This window comes from Bos indicus x Bos taurus, chromosome 27 (assembly GCF_003369695.1).
Source record: "Bos indicus x Bos taurus breed Angus x Brahman F1 hybrid chromosome 27, Bos_hybrid_MaternalHap_v2.0, whole genome shotgun sequence".
In the NCBI taxonomy this organism is placed as follows: domain Eukaryota; kingdom Metazoa; phylum Chordata; class Mammalia; order Artiodactyla; family Bovidae; genus Bos; species Bos indicus x Bos taurus.
In genome coordinates this window covers 27,804,204-27,824,265 of record NC_040102.1, presented here as the reverse complement: position 1 = coordinate 27,824,265, position 20,062 = coordinate 27,804,204, and the positions used below count along the sequence as shown (strand labels likewise).

General features: G+C 40.6%; 1 protein-coding gene across 6 annotated transcripts in view; it reads right to left on the bottom strand.

The window, feature by feature from the left end:
• The window catches only part of NRG1 (neuregulin 1), a 1,152,455-nt gene that overhangs the window by 332,232 nt on the left and 800,161 nt on the right, over nt 1-20,062 (bottom strand). The gene's annotated exons all lie outside the window — the stretch shown is intronic.

Here is a 20,062-nt window from a genome sequence, read left to right as displayed (position 1 = left end):
AGTTAAACCTACCCCAGATGGGAGGCACAGCAGATGGGGGCATTCCGATGACTTATAACCTTGGATAATAAAATGACCTAAGACTCTATTTAGAGAAATAGAACAGCTATACTTGGGCTGTTTATAGACTCAGAAATATCATGATAAGCAAACGCAGGCAGTTCAAAGGAATGATGAAAAAAAAAAAGATAAGTGGATAAATAATGATCCGATGTTGTTGCGAAAAGGCAGCGTAGCTGTTGCATTGTTAATATAAACACAGATGACCTTTCATTTGCTCAACTTTCGTCTTCAAGACAGGAAACAGCAACTGATTTTTATCGGGCAAGTAGAATCTTCCACTTGCTTCTGCTGGGCTGACTTTATGGTGTATGTCAGAGCCCAGTCATGTCACTATCTCTTCAAAGCCCATGCTGAAAGCCTGATAGGAGCTTGAAAGGGAAGCTTATCCCAGGCATAGGCTTTGCGGGCCCCAGAGATGTTGCAGCTCGCGTCACAGGTCATAGGGTGGGAAGGCAGGGTGCACGTGTGCGGGGGCATGGGGAGTGGAAGGTGGTGATCAGACAGAAAAGGGCCTCGATTGCATTTCCGTGTACGTATTTGACGAATTCATCTTTTTCACAAACTTAAACATCCTCTAGGATAATGTTTATTACTTAACAACAGATAAACACACCCTGGAGCAATTGTTTTGTACATGAAGGGAGCTAGTGAATCCTATATTCTAGACATATGATGAACTAAAACACTCACAAAGAATTGTTTATGGATTACACAATATTTTTGCGTCAGAAGGGTTTCAAACATCTGAACGACATTTTCTGTTTCTGATCACGAGTCAGGTCTTTTTCCTTTTATGGGGTACACATAAGCCTGCACTCATCCATCCTGGACACAACACTTTAAAAATCCATGCAGGTAGTTCACGGCAACCCATGGTGATGGATGAACATTTTTTCCTATCTCTTCACTGGAAATCTGTCACGTTGTGATTTCATAACCTTTCCCCCTAAATGAAATCACCTAAACTGATCTTTAATTTTTTGAGGTACAGTCTACTTGGTCTGGGCTCCAAAACAGATCCTCTCAATACAAAATACATTCTTACTGTTCTTACTAATTAAATATTTCTCACCTAGCATAACACTTGTAGAAAATGCTTTTATATTTCTCTATAGCCATTACGTAGTCATATTCCTGTTTCCTTAGACACATGATGGACTGATTTTGATCAGGCTGTACCCACTCTGGGGCTTCGTAAGTGGCTCAGTAGTAAAGAATCTGCCTGCCAATGTAGGAGCCAGGGGTTTGATCCCTGGGTCAGGAAGATACCCTGGAGGAGGAAATGGCAACCCATTCCAGTAGTCTTGTCTGGAAAGTCCAATGGACAGAGGAGATTGGTGTGCTCCAGTCCACGGGGCTGGACACAACTTAGCAACTAAACAACAATAACAACCCACTGTGACCTGGCCAGAGACAGACAGTATTTCTCGTGGAAAGGACTTCAGTCACATCTTCTAGCTTCCAATCCTACCTCTGTATGTATCCACATAAGAATCATTGCTAATCAATATATTTCCACATAGTTTTTCCCAGGCCGTAAGTAGTAGGAACTTTACATGCCAGTACTAGTCACTACTTATTTAATCAGAAACAATGCTACTATCATCTAAATCAAGGGTTGACTTAATCAGTTGTTTTCCGTAAAAGGACAGATACACATTTTCAGCTTTGTGGGCAATATAGTCTCTGGGCCTCTGCTGCAATTGAACAACTCTGCCATGATAGTATGAAAGCAGCCATAGATGTAAATAAATGATTGTGTTTCAATAAAACTTTATTTACAACAGATGGAAGCAGGTGGTTTTGGCCTGTGGGCTGTAGGGTGCTGACCTCCGATCTAAATCAGACAACTTTAGCCATACTAACAATCGCAAATCAGATTGTCATCCTGGTAATATCACACTCACTAATGGCCTACACATCTCCCCTTAGATTTATGTAAGAAATGTAGAAATTCAATACAGTATAGTTGCAAGTTGCTAAGAGAATAAATCTTGAGTTCTCTTCACAGGTTAAAAAAACACAATTCTCCCCTTGCTTTTTCTTTTTCCCTTGTATCAGTATAAGATGGTGGATCTCAGCTAAGTTTAATTGTGGTAATCATTTTGCAATGCAAGTTAAGTTATGCTATACACTTTAAACTTATACAGTGTGTATGTCAGTTACATCTCAATAAAACTGAAAAAAAAGTCAATATGGATATAGAACTATTATTTTCTAAATAGGTCCCAACCAAAACTATAATTCAAAAAGATACATGCACCCCAGTGTCCACAGGAGCTTGGCTATTTATAATAGCCAAGACATGGCAACAACCTAAATGTTCGTCAACAGACAGATGAATAAAGAGGATGTGAATTACACAATGGAATACTACTCAGTCATGAAAAAGAAATAATGCCATTTGCAGTAACATGGATGGACCTAGAGAATATCATACTAAGTGAAGTAAGTCAGAAAGAGAGACAAACACTATGTGATGTCACTTGTGTCTTGAATCTAAAATATGACACAAATGAACTTACCTATAAAGCAGAGACAGACTCACAGCCAGAAAACAGACTTGTGGTTGTGGAGGCACATGGGAAGAAAGGGCTAGGAGTGTGTCCTAGTTTGTCCTGGGATTAGCAGATGCCGACTATTACACACAGAACAGATAAACAACAAGGTCTAACTGTATAGCACAGGGAACTCCATTCAATATATTGTGATAAACCATAATGGAAAAGAATTTTATAAAGAATATATACATGCATACATATATATACATATATATAACTGAATCACTTTGCTGTACACCAGAAATAAATACAACATTGTAAATCAACTATACTTCAATAAATGAATACTACAGCTGTTAAGAAAACTGACGTTCCATCTTCTGCCCCAAAACACTTATTTTGTGGCTGTTGGCTACTGATGCAAATGCCACCCAAAAGAGATGCATTTAGATGTTTTCTTTTAGACTTTTCTTTGCAGCTAAGATAGGATCATTTCATTTGATGTCTTTTACATTTAGTAGTACCTGGCTAGTCAAGATGGGTTAGAGAAATGCTACTGGTAGTCAATCACATAAATGTAAAGCTGTGAAGGGATAAATCATGACAACAGCTACTTCTTAATAAATATCTACTGCTGCTGTTGCTAAGTCGCTTCAGTTGTGTCCGACTCTGTGTGACCCATAGACGGCAGCCCACCAGGCTCCCCCGTCCCTGGGATTCTCCAGGCAAGAACACTGGCGTGGGTTGCCATTTCCTTCTCCAATGCATAAAAGTGAAAAGTGAAAGTGAAGTCTCTCAGTCGTGTCTGACTCTAGCGACCCCATGGACTGCAGCCTACCAGGCTCCTCTGTCCATGGGATTTTCTAGGCAAAAGTACTGGAGTGGGGTGCCATTGCCCAAATATTATGCCAGGCCAGGCACAGCCATATAGGACCTCATTTATCTTCACTACAGCTTACAGATGAAAAAACTAACACTCAAATATGTGAATTGAATCACCCAAGATTCTAAAACTAATAAGAAGCAAAGCTAGGACTTAAACCAAGTCCCTTGATCCACTCAACATGCTCTTTGCATTAAAAGGTCTCATCTTGATCTTCATGTCAATGATTTTCTTGATGCCTAACCACAAAATTGATGATCAGTGTTTCTGATCTAACTGAACCTTAAGAAAAGTACCTTTTGTTAACTCTCAAGGAAGGATGTTTGAGAAACTGAGAGCGAAGTGTATTGGGCCAGCAGGACTAGGGAGGAATATGGCATCTTTCAAATGGTAATGATGACCCATCTCCTGGCTGGTGTGGGACTTCTCAGCTCTAGAAGCTAGTGTGCCCTACTCACACTGCCCTTCAATGTCAAGTTTGTGTAATGGATTGTGGAAGTCACAAATACTGGAAGGAAACAAAGGACATAGAAGCTTAAGGAATAGATGGCAGCAGACAGTGTGCACTCTCAAGCACAGTAAGTAATTAGAAACACACAGTAGGGCGTATGGACATCCGGCCCAAGTCAGCTGTGTGATCAGGGTCAGTCACTGCTGGATGGCTATCTAGAAAGAGGGCTGAGGAACTGAGCAGAAATCATACACTTGCAGACGTCCAGATACCAGGCGTCCCAATACTGGCTCAAGATAATTTCTTATTCCTCATTATGCTACTCTCTTAAAGGGATTTGAGGAAAATATGTTATGGCAGGGTTTAATGGCAGGGTTTAAAACTGATTAGTTGACATCCAATCAAAAAACTCCGGGGTGATGAACTTGCCAGAAGGTAATTCAGCGTAAACTAATCACAGGTGTCTTCATAAAAAAACAAAACTGAATCCAATATTTGAAAACAATATTTTTAAACAAAGAAAAATGAAAAACGCTGGGGTGTGTGTGTGTGTGTGTGTGTGTGTGTGTTGAGGACTTGGCCTCTTGGGCAGTCAGAAGAGGGGAAAGTCCTAACTTTTATATTGGAATAACGCTGACCCTATGGCTTTGAATTATTTGAATCTTTGCCCAAACATGTGTTTGCTTTCATGTTGACCAGGCCTAGTAAATTTCAGCATAATCTGTCAGTGAAAAGAGAAATATGTTGCCTTGTGTGTGGCTGTGTGAGAAAGATGAAATGCTTCTGATGAAGTGTGAGGGCTCCTCAATTACCTGTCCTGGTCCTGAAGACAATAAGCTTTAAAACATGTCAAAACTGTGAAATTATTACTGCTGAAGGCAAAGGCCACCCAATGGAGCAATCTCAGTTGTAGAGCAGGGCTCCTTCCAAGATGGTTCTCTTGAGGGTGGTCTTTGGGTCAGAACAATCTCTCCTTTGTAGAGAAGTGCAGCTAACCACTTGCACTGGGTCACTGGGGGCATCTCCAAAGGGCTTCCCTGATGATCTAGTACATTGGGAGTGTGAATGAGTAAGTAATTTAAACCACGTGAAAGTTTGGCTGCTTTTTCAAAACGACAGGAAAGCCTCATTATATCATCGTCAGTTATTACACAGATGCAAACAGTGTGCTATGAGTTAAACCAGGTCCCCGCCACATAACAACTGTATTCAGTTATAGTCTGATACGCCATGCCTAGAATGTAATGTAAAATCATCAGACATTCCATTCCCCTATCAGTCCTGCAAAGATCAAAGACACTGACAATACCCCGTGTTGGCAAGGCTGAGGGCAAGCCAGCAGGCTATTACAGCATAGGTGGGAAGGAATCTGGTGTGAACCTTTTGGTGGGTAGATGGGTGAAATGTTTAAAAATACATCATCTCCAAGTCTTTTCACTGACTAAGTCCACACCCAGGGGTTTATCACAGTGGGAAAATTGGTCAAGAGCTCAAAGATGTGTGCATGAGATTCATCAGAACACTGTTAAGAGGGCAAAAATGCTGTAAACACCCACAGCATCCATCCACAGGAGATTAAATGGTTTAGCAAATAGTATATACCATCTATAGGGCTTTCCAGGTGGCTCAGTAGTAAAGAAACCACCTGCCAAAGCAGAAGATATGAGTTCAATCCCTGGGTTGGGAAGATCCCCTGGAGGAAGAACAGGCAACCCACTCCAGTATTCTTGCCTGAGAAATCACGGACAGAGGAACCTGGCAGGTTACAGTCCATGGGCTTGCAGAGTCGGACACGACTTAGCAACTAAACAACAACATACCACCTATGAAATATTTTGCAGATGAAAACAATATTGATATCTAACTGACAGGAGAAATCACCCATGATATTGTTATTTGTGAGGAGTAGAGCAGGGAAGTTATAAAACAACATGGTTAATATGTAAGTGGATCATGTGCATGGCATACAAACACTAGCTACTTCAGAGTAAACGAATCTGGAATGATGTCTTACTTTTATCCTTCTACTTTTTATGTCTTGATTCTTCCACGTATCTGTATTAATCTTTGTAAATCAGAAAAAAAAACAAAAGAAACACACAATCAATTTAGTTGTATTTTTCTTTCCTCTCTCTAAGCACCTGCAAGATGAAGATGCCCCACTGTGTATGTTAAATGATTTGCTTTTTCCCAAGGAAAGCATCATCACAGGGCACAGACACACAGGAAGAAGGAAAGCTTATTTTGGGGTCTGTGGCCTGTTGATATGCACTGCATTAGCTACTCTAAAGACAGAAGAATCAATAACTTGGCCCTAATAGCTTGTTAATCATCGTGCAGAACTCAAGGTGGTTCACTTTTATAAAATAATCTTGGAACGGTAATAGCCCTGCTCTTTCACGTTGCTTTTCTTTCCAAGGGCTTTATTAACATGACCTCACTCATCACGGGGTGTAACTGTGAGTTCCAACCGCCCCTGGGCAATTACCTTCCATTTTAAAGACAGAAGCTCCAGGTTCAGGGAGGGGCAGAGTTTGGCCAGAACCGACAAAAGCTATGCTAGAAGTGGACAAGTAAACTATTTTTCTGCACTTCAGCCACTGTTCTATGGTCAGTGTTTTCTATTTGTTGATCCACTGACCAGGGAATCAATGTTTGAGCATTTCACATTTGTCGCTTTCCCTATATGACTCTTCAAAACCAGTAGTTTTGATTCAGATAGAATTTTCTCTTTCTCTCTCAATTCGGGGGTGGGGGGAGGCCTGTGGTAAAGGATTTAGACAGTTTGGTTGGGAAAACTATTGTATTTCACATCACCTATGGATTTAGAAAAGGCAGAGGAATCAGAGATCAAATTGCCACACCTGTTGGATCATAGAAAAAGCAGAGAGTTCCAGAAAAACATCTACTTCCTTTGATTGTGTGGATCACAACAAACTGGGAAATTCTTCAAGAGATGGGAATACCTGACCACCTTACCTGCCTCCTGAGAAATCTGTACGCAAGTCAAGAAGTAACAGTTATAACTGGACATTGAACAACAGACTGGTTCCAAATTGGAAAAGGAGTACGTCAAGGCTGTATATTGTCATCCTGCTTATTTAAGTTATATGCAGAGTACATCATGTGAAATGCCAGCCTGAACAAAGCACAAGCTGGTATAAAGATTGCTGGGAGAAATATCAATAATCTCAGATATGCAGATGACACCACCTTTATGGCAGAAAGCGAAAAGCAACTAAAAAGCCTCTTGATGAGAGTGAAAGTGGAGAGTGAAAAAGCTAGCTTAAAACTCAACATTCAAAAAACGAAGATTATGGCATCTGACCCCATCACTTCATGGCAAATAGATGGGGGAACAATGCAAACAGTGACAAACTTTATTTTCTTGGGCTCCAAAGTCACTGAGGACAGGGACTGCAATCACGAAATTAAAAGATGCTTGCCCCCTGGAAGAAAAGCTATGACCAACCTAGACAGCATATTAAAAAGCAGAGACATTACCTTGCCGACAAAGGTCCGTCTAGTCAAAGCTGTGGTTTTTCCAGTAGGCGTGTATGGATGTGAGAGTTGGGCCATAATGAAAGCTAAGACATGAAGAATTGATGCTTTTGAACTGTGGTGTTGGAGCAGACTCTTGAGAGTCCCTTGGACAGCAAGGATTTCAAACCAGTCTATCCTAAAGGAAATCAGTCTTAAATATTCCTTGGAAGGATTGATGCTGAAGCTGAAGCTCTAATACTTTGGCTACCTTATGCGAAGAACTGACTCATTGGAAAAGTCCCTGATGTTGGGAAAGATTGAAGGCAAAAGGCAAAGGGGATGACAGAGGATGAGATGGTTGGATGGCATCACTGACTCAATGGACACGAGTTTGAGCAAGCTCCAGGAGTTGGTGATGGATAGGGAAGCCTGGTATACTGCAGTACCTGGGGTCGCAAAGAGTTGGACACAACTGAGCAACTGTACTGAACTGAAAGATGAGCAAAGGCATCTGATGGTATATTAATATCAGAAGGCCCTATGTGGGTTAAAACGTCACACATTCCTTGTTGTTCAGTCACAAAGTCGTATCTGATTCCTTGCGACCCCATGGACTGCAGCACACCAGGCTTCCCTGTCCTTCACAATCTCCTAGAGTTTGCTCAGACAAATTCCTACATGTCTGTAATTCCATTTTTAGCTGACAAGTGTGACCAAATATCCATCAAGCAGCAGAAACTAAAGGATGGGGGGTGGGATCCATCTAGAGAGCTCTCTAATATCGAAGCCACAGCTAAGGATATCAACTCTTTGCCATCAATTCTGGGTGAGCCCCCTGGAAAAGGCTGGTTGTAGAAATTGTGTTGGATCTTCACGAGGAAATAAGCAAAAGGAAGTGTTTGCAGTGTCTTCTTCTCTTGCAATGTCAAAATAAAATGAACAATAACCAAAAACAACCCCTTTCTCCCCACCACAACCATTAAACACAAGACAGCATAACTCTCCCTGCAGGGAGGCATATACTCCTTCTTGACTCCTCCAGAGGAGTCTTCACACCAGAAGTTCTCTGCTTGCATCCTGTTAGCTGGACATAAACACAGGGAGCATGAGGCAATCATGTGGACTCTGGGCCCTGACCTTTATAAGAGGATCGCCTTCCAACAGAAGAATTCTTAATCAGAGTCAGGCACCCTGAGTTCTCTGATGCCATTGACATCAGAGAGATGTCACAAGAGACAAGAGAATAAATAGACACTAGGGTTATGATATTTATTTATTCTCTTCTGTATGTGCAGACTGAACCTGGTCTCTCTGTCCACTCTCTAACAAATCTGTGGAGTAAATTCTCATTGTGTCCTCACGCCCTGTTAATCTTGAGCTGCTTCTGTTGTACCAGTTCCAATAAAGAGATGGAAACATGAAAGGACTCAGTTCATGGTGTCAGTCATTGGACACGACTGCACGACTTCACTTTCACTTTTCACTTTCATGCATTGGAGAAGGAAATGGCAACCCACTCCAGTATTCTTGCCTGGAGAATCCCAGGGATGGGGGAACCTGGTGGGCTGCCGTCTATGGGGTCGCACAGAGTTGGACACAACTGAAGTGACTTAGCAGCAGCAGCAGCAGCAGCAGGGTTATGATAATGTATTTTCACCAAGCTTGATGTTGTAATGATTCTAATTGCTTATTTACCTTTGCATGCAATACTATTGGAATTGATATTTTTTAAAATGTTTTGAATTCTCCAAAAGACAAATGTGAGATTATAAAAACTAATAAGAGTTGAACTATTACCAAAAAAGATGAATAATTTTAAGTAATTCAAATAGACTTAGAATGAACTGTAAATTTGGCTCTGTGTCCTGACCATCTTTTCCTTGGCTCCTTTATCTCTCTTGCCTAAAGGGATTTAGAGCTTGGTCTAATAGAACAAATTCACTGAGGGTCTAGTTTTGCTTTTATGTGAATGTAGGCCAGCCACTCTCAATGACTCCTGGAGGAAGGCAGTGGTGCAGCAAACACACTGCACGCATGATAAGTCGCCTCAGTCGTGTCCAACTCTTTGCGACTCTATGGACTGTAGCCCACCAGGCTCCTCTGTCCATGGGATTCTCCAGGCAAGAATACTGGAGTGGGTTGCCATGCCCTCCTCCAGGGGATCTTCCTGACCCAGAGATCGAACCCACATCTCCTGCAATGGCAAGCAGATTCTTTACCACCGAATACCACCTGGGAAGCCGCAGAAAATACACAAGATGAGCTGTTATTATGGTGTCTTTTTAGAGAATACATTCATCATCCAGACATTGCTAGCTCTTCTACCATAAAAACGGGAAATTTCAGTCCAGCAGCCTCTGCAGAACAGTATGTAGATATTAACAAGGTCAAGTACCATAAGATCTTACTCACTTATATTCCCTGAGACTGAAGTGGAGCTGGAATTAAAAGCTGTCTTGTATCTCCTTCACCTTTGCTTACCAAGTTAATTCCCCTGTTTATTTGCCTGTTTCCACCTTTTAGTTCTGATCGTCCATAAAAACTCTAAGAAATGCATCTCTCAAGTGCTGAAACATATTCTCATAAACACAACCAACCAATGTCCAACAACACCTTCTGAGTTAAGAAGGACATAAAGTTTAAGAAAAAAGTACAACTATAATAATGTACACATTCATTGTGTAAGATGTGTTCTGTGTTCATAAATGTTGATATATGAAGAGTGTATCTCAAAATCAAGGGAATATAATGCTTAGGAAAGCTCCTCAAATTTCAACATGGATGGCATGAAAACATTTCACCTCCAAATATGTATATTTATTTGTCAACTGAATTACAATGCTGTCCTTTAAGGATAGTTTGGAGTCAAAGGAAAAACTGTTTCTTAACACATAGAATTACTGACAAATCAAGAGCTTTATATTCAACACACTTCTGTCTTGGCAACAATTATTTGTAGGTGTATGTATTTCCATCTGATGACCTATTATATTGGGGGGTACTTTATTTAAGATAGCATCTTACAGGCTTAACCTTTTAATGTCCAAAACTGCCCTGTTTGTGGTCACAGGTGGCTACTGAAAAATTGAAATGTGGCCTGCTGAAATTCAGATGTGCTGTAAGCAAAAAATGCATACTAGATTTCAAAGACTTAGTGTGAAGAAAGAATGTAAAGTACCTCATTGATATTTTTTAGATTGATTATGTGTTGAAATACAATATTTTGGGTACACTGAGCTAAGTAGTTTGTATTATTAAAATTAAGTCCATCCATTTCTCTTTCCTTTTGTAATTTGGCTGTCAAATTTTTTAAATTATATATGTAACTTACATTATACCTTTATTGAACAACACTAGGCTAGAAGAATTCAATTTGCCTTGAAGTACTTGCCGATGAGATGGGAATACCAGACCACCTGACCTGCGTCTTGAGAAACCTATATGCAGGTCAGGAAGCAACAGTTAGTACTGGACATGGAACAACAGACTGGTTCCAAATAGGAAAAGGAGTCCGTCAAGACTGTTTATTGTCACCCTGCTTATTTAACTTATATGCAGAGTACATCATGAGAAACGCTGGGCTGGAAGAAGCACAAGCTGGAATCAAGATTGCCAGGAGAAATATCAATAACCTCAGATATGCAGATGACACCACCCTTATGGCAGAAAGTGAAGAGGAACTCAAAAGCCTCTTGATGAAAGTGAAAGAGGAGAGTGAAAAAATTGGCTTAAAGCTCAACATTCAGAAAACGAAGATCATGGCATCTGGTCCCATCACTTCCTGGGAAATAGATGGGGAAACAGTGGAAACAGTGTCAGACTTGATTTTTCTGGGCTCCAAAATCACTGCAGATGGTGATCGCAGGCATGAAATTAAAAGACGCTTACTCCTTGGAAGGAAAGTTATGACCAAGATAGCATATTCAAAAGCAGAGACATTACTTTGCCAACAAAGGTCCGTCTAGCCAAGGCTATGGTTTTTCCTGTGGTCATGTAGGGATGTGAGAGTTGGACTGTAAAGAAGGCTGAGCGCCGAAGAATTGATGCTTTTGAACTGTGGTGTTGGAGAAGACTCTTGAGAGTCCCTTGGACTGCAAGGAGATCCAACCAGTCCATTCTGAAGGAGATCAGCCCTGGGATTTCTTTGGAAGGAATGATGCTAAAGCTGAAACTCCAGTACTCTGGCCACCTCATGCGAAGAATTGATTCATTGGAAAAGATCCTGATGCTGGGAGGGATTGGGGGCAGGAGGAGAAGGGGACGACAGAGGATGAGATGGCTGGATGGCATCATTGACTCGATGGACGTGAGTCTGGGTGAACTCCGGGAGTTGGTGATGGACAGGGAGGCCTGGCGTGCTGCGATTCATGGGGTCGCAAAGAGTCGGACACGACTGAGCGACTGAACTGAACTGAACTTGCAGATGAACGAATTTATCATTCTGATTCAGTATTGTTGAGCACTGTAAACAAATACTGCAGTTATTTTTGAGTGCTTAAAGAACTTTATATGAGGATCTTAACTTTCAAAAATGATGTATTTCTCTCATTTTTCTCTATTTCTTCTATTGATTTTGGTGACTCTGAACTTATCACTAGGATTTATCTTAAAGCTATTATTTCAGTTTTTCAAGATAAGTGCAATAGAGTTGATTTGGAAAAGGTGACCAGAAAAACACATCAGTGACTAACAACAAATACAAATATACTTTCCAAAGCATCAAAGGAAAAAATATCCCAAAGAGGAATGGCATTAGAACTTCATCATAAAATATTTTAGCAGAAAATTAAGTCTTTAGATAAAGGGCGTGTAGCTTCTTCCATTTTCTTTGCTGTGGCCAGTACAAATCTTGAGAATATGCTAACAGGTTGTTCTCTCCAAGAGCAAGAAAGGAAGTCCACTTAAAAAGAATAAAGTTCACAGGGAGCCCAGCCTGGCACTCTGTGATGACCTAGATGGGTGGGATAGGATTGGGGGAAGGAGGTTTAAAAGGGAGGACAGAAATATATATTTATGACTGATTTGTGCTGCTGTATGGCAGATACCAAAACAACATTGTAAAACAATTTTCCTCCAATTAAAAAATTAATTAAAAATTACCATAAAGAATTATATCTCAATTAAAAAAAATTAACTGGTAGAGGCAGTTTTCAAACCCAGAGAGTTTGGTATCAGATTTATGTTATTGACCACTATTCTATGCAGTCTCCTGAAGGCTGATGCATAAACATTTCTGAATTATTGACCCCATTCTCATTTCTCGGGTTTGACACTGTCTTTTAGCTCTTTGGTTCTGTATCAACATACAGCAGTTTTATTCATTTCTGTTTGTGTGTATATGTGTGTGTGTAGGTTAATTAAAATTATTTTCAGGCAGAAAAAAAGAAAAAGAATAATGTTCATGTATCAGATGAGACATGTGTGAGGGATTGTAGTCAACAGAAAATGTATATTTAATGATTGAACATGAAGGTTCCATGGAGTCTTTCTGTGTATCTGAATGTACGCTAATATTGTCATGGTCGCTATGGTACCAGACAGGTCTCCTCTTGGGTCTCACCCTCTGAGAACATTTTGTTTTACAATACTATCCAGAAAACCAAGAAATACATCCCTCAAGGAAGACAACGAAAGATTGGGCATTTAGTTGCTCTCTGTTACTCACCAGTTCTTGCTGTCGTATTCTAATACTTATTAAACTGGGGAGAGTTCACAGCTCCCATTGCCAGTTACCCAGGAACATGTTTGATCAGCACTCCCAGGCTGTCTAGTTACCTGAGAGTGACTAAATAATTACAGAGCAGCTGGTACGAGTGCTGTTTTTCCATCTCATTTACATCTTGAGTAGAAGGCACACCCCCGACAGACTGAGCTGCTCAAGACCAAGCTTTTCTAGTAATTCTAACAGGGTTTCCACGTCCTGTCATGTTGCCCAAAGGCAGCGTAAGCCAAGGCCTTTCCCTTTTTACCTTAACTGGAGGCAGAGATTCATTTGCATGACTTAAAACCTCACACCAGAATCTTCATATTCAAGATCATCTGGCAGGCTGGCTAAAACACAGAGAGCTGGGCTCCAACCCCAGGGTTTCTGATTCAGGCGGTCTGGGGTAAGGCTGGAGGACCTGCTTTCCTAACAAGTTCCCAGCGATGCTGCCCGTGGTGGTGAAGAGACCACACTTCCGAACCACTGCCTTAGACATCCATTCTGTTAGCGTTCCCAAGTATGTCCTTAGGAAATGGGCTGGGAAGGAAGGAAGGGAAGGAAGAAGGGAGGAAGGAAGGGAAGAAAGAGAAAGAAAGGAAGGAAGGAAGAAGAAACAAGTGACCAAGAAGCAGGGAAAGAAAGAAGGATGAGAAAAAGAAAGGAATGCAGGAGGAAGGGAAGGAGGTGGGGAGGAGGGAAGGAAGGAGGAAGAAGGTACCTATCCAAATGTCAGTAGAGTCTGTAACACCTAACACTTTTATTATCTCAAGGTCATTTAATACTTCAGATAACATGAAGTATTATTATACACTTTTCCAGGTGATGGATATGAAACTTTAAGTGGATAAATAACTACCCAAGCAGTTATATAGTCAGTGGCACAATCATCATGTGAACCCAAGCAGGCTGGTTTCAAAGCCTTCACCACGATGCTATGCTGATTGTTCGGCAACTTGCTCAGCAAAGTGTCTAGAGTCTGAACTGTCACCCTGGTCATTGTCCTATTAGAGTTCACAGAGTAATCTCTCTGCTATCAGGCTAATTACACAGCAATCGGCAGAAGCAGAAACTAAATAATGAGGAGATGTGCAAGGGTCTGTCTATAATTCTGTTAATTTGTACTTGGCCAGCCATAGTTTTCAACAGGGTGAGTAATTTTAACACATAGGATGTGAAAACTATAGACTGTGATGTAGGGATCAAATGGAATGAGAATGAAGGTTGCAGGAACTGGGGGGGGGGGGGTGATGCAAGGAAAATTAAAAGAAAAAAAGTGTAGGATATATTGGAATAAACATGGAAACCTGGGAATATGTATAAAGGTAAAGACTAGAGAATTTGTAGCTATTTCTATGAACTTTATATGGTTTTAAGTATCTACGTTCATAATATTGTTTTCCTGTTAGAGATACTGACAAGTCTATCAGGGAATAAACTGGGGCTAAACTGTTTCCTTCAGGATTCTCTGGTGGCTGGAAATAAAGAAACTGCCCGCCAATGCAGGAGACATGGGTTCAATCCCAGAGTTGGGAAGATCCCCTGCAGGAGGAAATGGCAACCCACTCCATTATTCTTGCCTGGGAAATCCCATGGACAGAGGATGCTGGCGGCCCTACAGTCCCTACATGGGATCCCTACTCACAAACGAGTCAGATACAACTTAGCGACTAAACAACAATTGTTTCCTTCACATAATAAACACAATGATTCAGATATAAGAAAGAAGCAAGGAAAGAACTGAAGAGAATGTCAAATTCAAAACATTCAGCTAAACATAAATTGACTGTGCATGTTGCAAATTCCATCGCTTCACATGTCCTTTTGTAAAGTAAAATCTGCCATTTATAGACCATATTCCCTGTAGAAATACACTGCAGAAAATTGACCCAATATAGTAGAGTTTTGTCAAATACTTTCCTTCAACAGATGCTTTAATTTGCTGAGAATATATCATTGATCTTAGTTTATCTGTTTCGGGAACCCACCAAGACTTTTGGCAAGGGCGTTTCCTCTTACCCTTCTTCTGCTATTGATATATAGCTGTCCTTTCTAATAATTGTCTTGGGGTTCAGGAGAAAAGAGAGGGATTATTTATACAAGTGAAGGTTTTAGAGACTTGAGCCCAGCCCAGTTTGGATCAAGAGGGCCTGTGAGGTGACACATGGTCTGTTCTCACTGGCCGAAGTCCTGAGACCTTCTATCAGGCTCCTGGGCTTCATTGCCTTGAGGGGCTCAGAGTGGCTGAATTAGTTTCAGGATCGTTGGAAGCGCTACCATGGCTGGCTCTGTCCACTGGTCCTCCAGCCTTGGCTCATCTGCATTAGGGTTAGATCTGAAATGTCAGGAAAAACACAAGACCCATCTGTTCCGCTGCAAGTGGTTCAGACCACCTCCATTCAAAATGAGAGTAACCAGGGGGTCTCCTTAACTTGTAAGGGCAATAAATCTCCCCAGTGTATTTTTCCTGCTTGTTGCCTTTTTTTTCTTTGCCATTCTAAATACCGATTCCTCAATACAAGGTTGCAAAAAGTTTTGGATTGTCACTCACTTAAGTTATCCTTCCAGTTTGTGAAGCAGAAGGATCAGGTTGAAGGCTTTCACAGGCAACATGAGTCATAACAGAATAGCCTGAAAAAAATGCCCTCCCACATCACCTCTGACAGAGAGAGAAAGGAATGCTTCAGAGACTCTCTTGGCAGAATATCTTATTTTTGAAACCACCTCAATCTGATTTTGCTCCTTTGGGTCGCCATTGTCTCTCTTCTGATTGTATGGAGAATGGGTCTGAAAAAAATTGATTTTTAACTTGGATTTCCCTTTAAGCCATTTTTCACAATCTGAGGGTCACCAGATGTTTGAGTTTAACACAACCCCCTGATCTCAAACAGAATTGCATACAGAAGCCTGAGACGTAGCTCATGTAAGTGTTAAAGTACTTTGGTTGAATTCAGGTAAATTGTCCAAGACTCTAATCCAAATCTGGCCCCTTGAGGACTTCGAAGGAGCTTTTAGGACTCCCTAAGACACAGTGTGAAAACACGTGATCTTCTTCAGGTTCTTCATTTTAGTGATGAGGTACCTACGGTTGGGAAGATCTCCTGGAGCAGGAAATGGCAACCCACTCCCATTCTTGCCTGGGAAATCCACGGACAGAGGAGCCTGGTCAGCTACAGTTCATGGCGTCACAAAGAGTTGGACATCAACAACATAAGCTTGGAGGATTTTGTTCCATGGTCACATGTTAAATTAGTGGCAGGTTTAAATCAGAAACTAAGCTTTGTATTCCCTTTTAGCCCTCTCTACAACACAGTGAGTCCAGTGAAGGTATGTTTTCAGATCTAAGAATTGTCTGCATTAAGAGAATTATTCTGGTTAAACAAACAAACAAAAAAAAACAGCACTTCTTGTCTTGAATCAAACTATGGGAAAACATTCCCCCTAAGCAGAAATCACACTGTATACACCTTGATCACCTGTGCACGGGTAAAGGAGCCCTGCCCTCTGGGATCACTGTAGTCTCTAGCTGACACCGGGACTGACAAGGCTAGCTCCTGGCATGGTCCTCCCTCTCCTCTGCTCCCGGTGTTCTGCTCCACAAACTCTCTGAAGACACTTTTGTCTGTTTTCCCAAATCAGTTTATTTGCCCAGCTAATCCATGCAAATGCAATAATATGGAATAAAGTGTTAAAGGGTTACTCTTCAGGGAATATATTTTCTAATTATCTTTAAATTAAAGGAGCATTTTAATGGCCAGAGTTTCAGACACTGTGGAAGGAAATGGGAGTAATCAATTTAAAGCTGCATTTATTGTTTTCTTTAAATGAGATAAAAATGCACATTCAACACTGAAAACTTGGAAAACAGGAAAACAAAAAATATCACATTCACCAATCCAAAATAATTCCTGTTAACATTGTGATTTCTTCCCTCTCATTATTGCAATGCACTTATATATGAATTCTTTTTCTCTATAAAGAGGATATCCTCCTGAATATAATGCCTTGTAACTGTCTGAAAATAATTTTAAAATTTTAGAATAGTTTCAGATATACAAAAAAATGTGATGATAGTAGAATTACCATATACCTTAAGCCCATTTCCCCTTATTTTAGCATCTCATTAATAATTAATATACTTATATTAATTAATAATCTAATGGTTATAATATAATTGATATGATCAATTACTATATAACATAATAATATAATTAATACACTATTAGTATACAGTATATTTGTCACCATTAATGAACCAATTTTGACACATTATCCCTAACTAAAGTCTAGAATTTGTTCAGTTTTCTTCAGTTTTTACTACTTTAGTTTTCCTATTCCAGCTTAAAAGCATGTTATAAACATGATAAGGAAATGATAAGGAAACACGATAAGTAAATGAAATTCCAGGATTCCATCCAAAATATCACATTATATTTAGTCATCATGTTTCTTTAGGCTTATAACATGCTTTTAATAGTCATATCTTGTGAATGATTACCCATGTAAATAAATAGTCTTTGAAAGCACAGTTTGTAATGAATGTAGTATTTCACTGAGTAACTCTATCATAGATCATGTAACCGATCACCTACTTTTTAGTATTTAGGTTGTTCAAAAGTTTTTACTGTTAGAAATGTTTAGAGATACATCATTATAATTACACACTCATGCGTAATCCTTAGGGTAAATTCTTAGAATTAGAAAGCTACGTCAAAGGACACTCATATGCTGAAGACTTTGAAGACACATTAGGAGAGTGTGTCATGAGCATGGAACATCAGGATTCTGGGGAAATTCAGGCTCCTTCCAGACACAGGGTGCAGCTCTGGGCAAGTGACTTAACCAGTCTGAGTGTAACTTTCTCATGTTTAAGATACAGTAACAATAATAATGATAGCAACAACAACAGTATCTATTTCAGAGGTTCTCTATGAGGATTAAGTATAAAAACATACTTGTATTAATCAGAGTTCTTCAGGTCAATAGAACCAATAGGATGTGTGTGGGTAAACATATTTTTAAATAGCTAAACATTTAAATATATACTTTATATTTAAATGTGGATTTAAAATATATATTTAAAAAATATATATCTATGAAGAGATTCACTATAAGACATTGCTTCATGTGATTATGAAAAATTCCCCAGGTGTGCCATCAGCAAGCTGGGGACCCAGGAGAGAAGACGGTGTAGTTCTATCTAGTCTGAGTGCAAAGACCTGAGAAGCAAGAAAAGTGATGGCATAAGTTCCATTTCAAAACCCAACTAGCTCAAGATCCAAAAAGAGCCTCTGCCTTAGTCTGAGTGTGAAGGTTAGAAAGGATGGATGCCCCAGTCAAAAGCTGTCAGGCAGCAGGAATTCCCTCTTACACACCCCTTTTGTTCTAGTTAAGCCTTCAACTGGTTAGATGAGACCACCCACACCAGGAAGGACAATCTGCTTTCCTCAGTCAGTCCCCCCATTCAAATGTTAATCTCATCAGAATCACTCTACCAGAGATGCCAGAATAATGCTTATCTCAATGTCTGGGCACCCTGTGGCCCAGTCCAGTTGACACATAAAATTAACCATTACAGCATGTATCAATAAACAGCTTAGCCTTTAGTTACCACTTGTCCATGCTGCCCTAGTGAATATCAACTATAGAGGCCCACAGTACATTAAGGCTTCATTGAGTGACTAATATTGTTCCTTCCTTTTATTTTAGAACTTACACTCCTTGGACACAAAATTGGACTGAATTGAGGTACATGGCCCCACCCTCTATATTATGCAGAATAAGCTGTTGATATTTCAACTGTGGATTCTGGAGTACTACGATACTTGGAACAAACATGATTTCTTTTTCTACCTTATAAAGGTTCACCCTACAATGACTTCTCGCTACTTGTTGCTGCTGCTGCTGCCAAGTCACTTCAGTCGTGTCCGACTCTGTGCGACCCCATAGATGGCGGCCCACCAGGCTCCCCCGTCCGTGGGATTCTCCAGGCAAGAACACTGGAGTGGGTTGTCATTTCCTTCTCCAGTGCATGAAAGGGAAAAGTGAAAGTGAAATCGCTCAGTCGTGTCCGACTCTTCGCGACCCCATGGTCTGTGCCATGGGGTGCTACCAGGCTCCTCCGTCCATGGGATTTTCCAGGCAAGAGTACTGGAGTGGGGTGCCATTGCCTTCTCCATCGCTACTTGTTAAGCTTCCATAACTAGAGAAAAGCCCAGATGAGAGTTATAGGCCCTGGGTTCTCATTCCTTCTGTGGCCTTGAATAGGTATGAACAAGTGGGTAAGACACTTGTATTCTTGGAGTCTCAGATTCCTCATCTACAAATAGAAAGTGTGGACGATGATCATGCAAGCTTTTCTACATCTCCATGATTCTGGGCAAATACGTAGATTTCCACGAACACACCCACAACCAGAGAATAAGCACACTGTGGAAGGTCAGTGGCCCATTGTGAGGCTGACTCCTCAGCCCGGTGGCACTCAGGTGGACAGACGGGGCAAGCAACTGGTTCATTCAAAGTCCAAAAGGAGTTAAATTCTCTCTTGAAGGCATATACTCTAGAGCGCAGAAAGGTAAACGAGAAGACATGGTGATGTGCTGAACATAGAATTCCTCAGGCAAGAGACATGCACATTTCTAAGAATTTTGAATGCATCTCTTACTAAATTGTCCTCCAGAAAGTCTGTAAAAGGTATATTCAGGAAAGAATATTTTTTGAAAAGCTGTTCTTCTCAGGATGGGAATGGTAGGCATTATTGGTAACTTGGCCAACATTCCTGTCTCCTGGATATCTTTCCGCAGACAGAGGAAAATGAGACATGCTGTTCCTGCCTATCATGAGCAGAACCAAAGAATCATTTCAGAGAACAGTTAAAAGCTGCTTAGAGGTAAGGGTTCAGAGGGCTAAGGCTTGAGGAGCCCATAGAGCTAGTGGTGTTACACCGTGCTGGTAAGACCCAGTTAAAAGGGTCAGTGGAG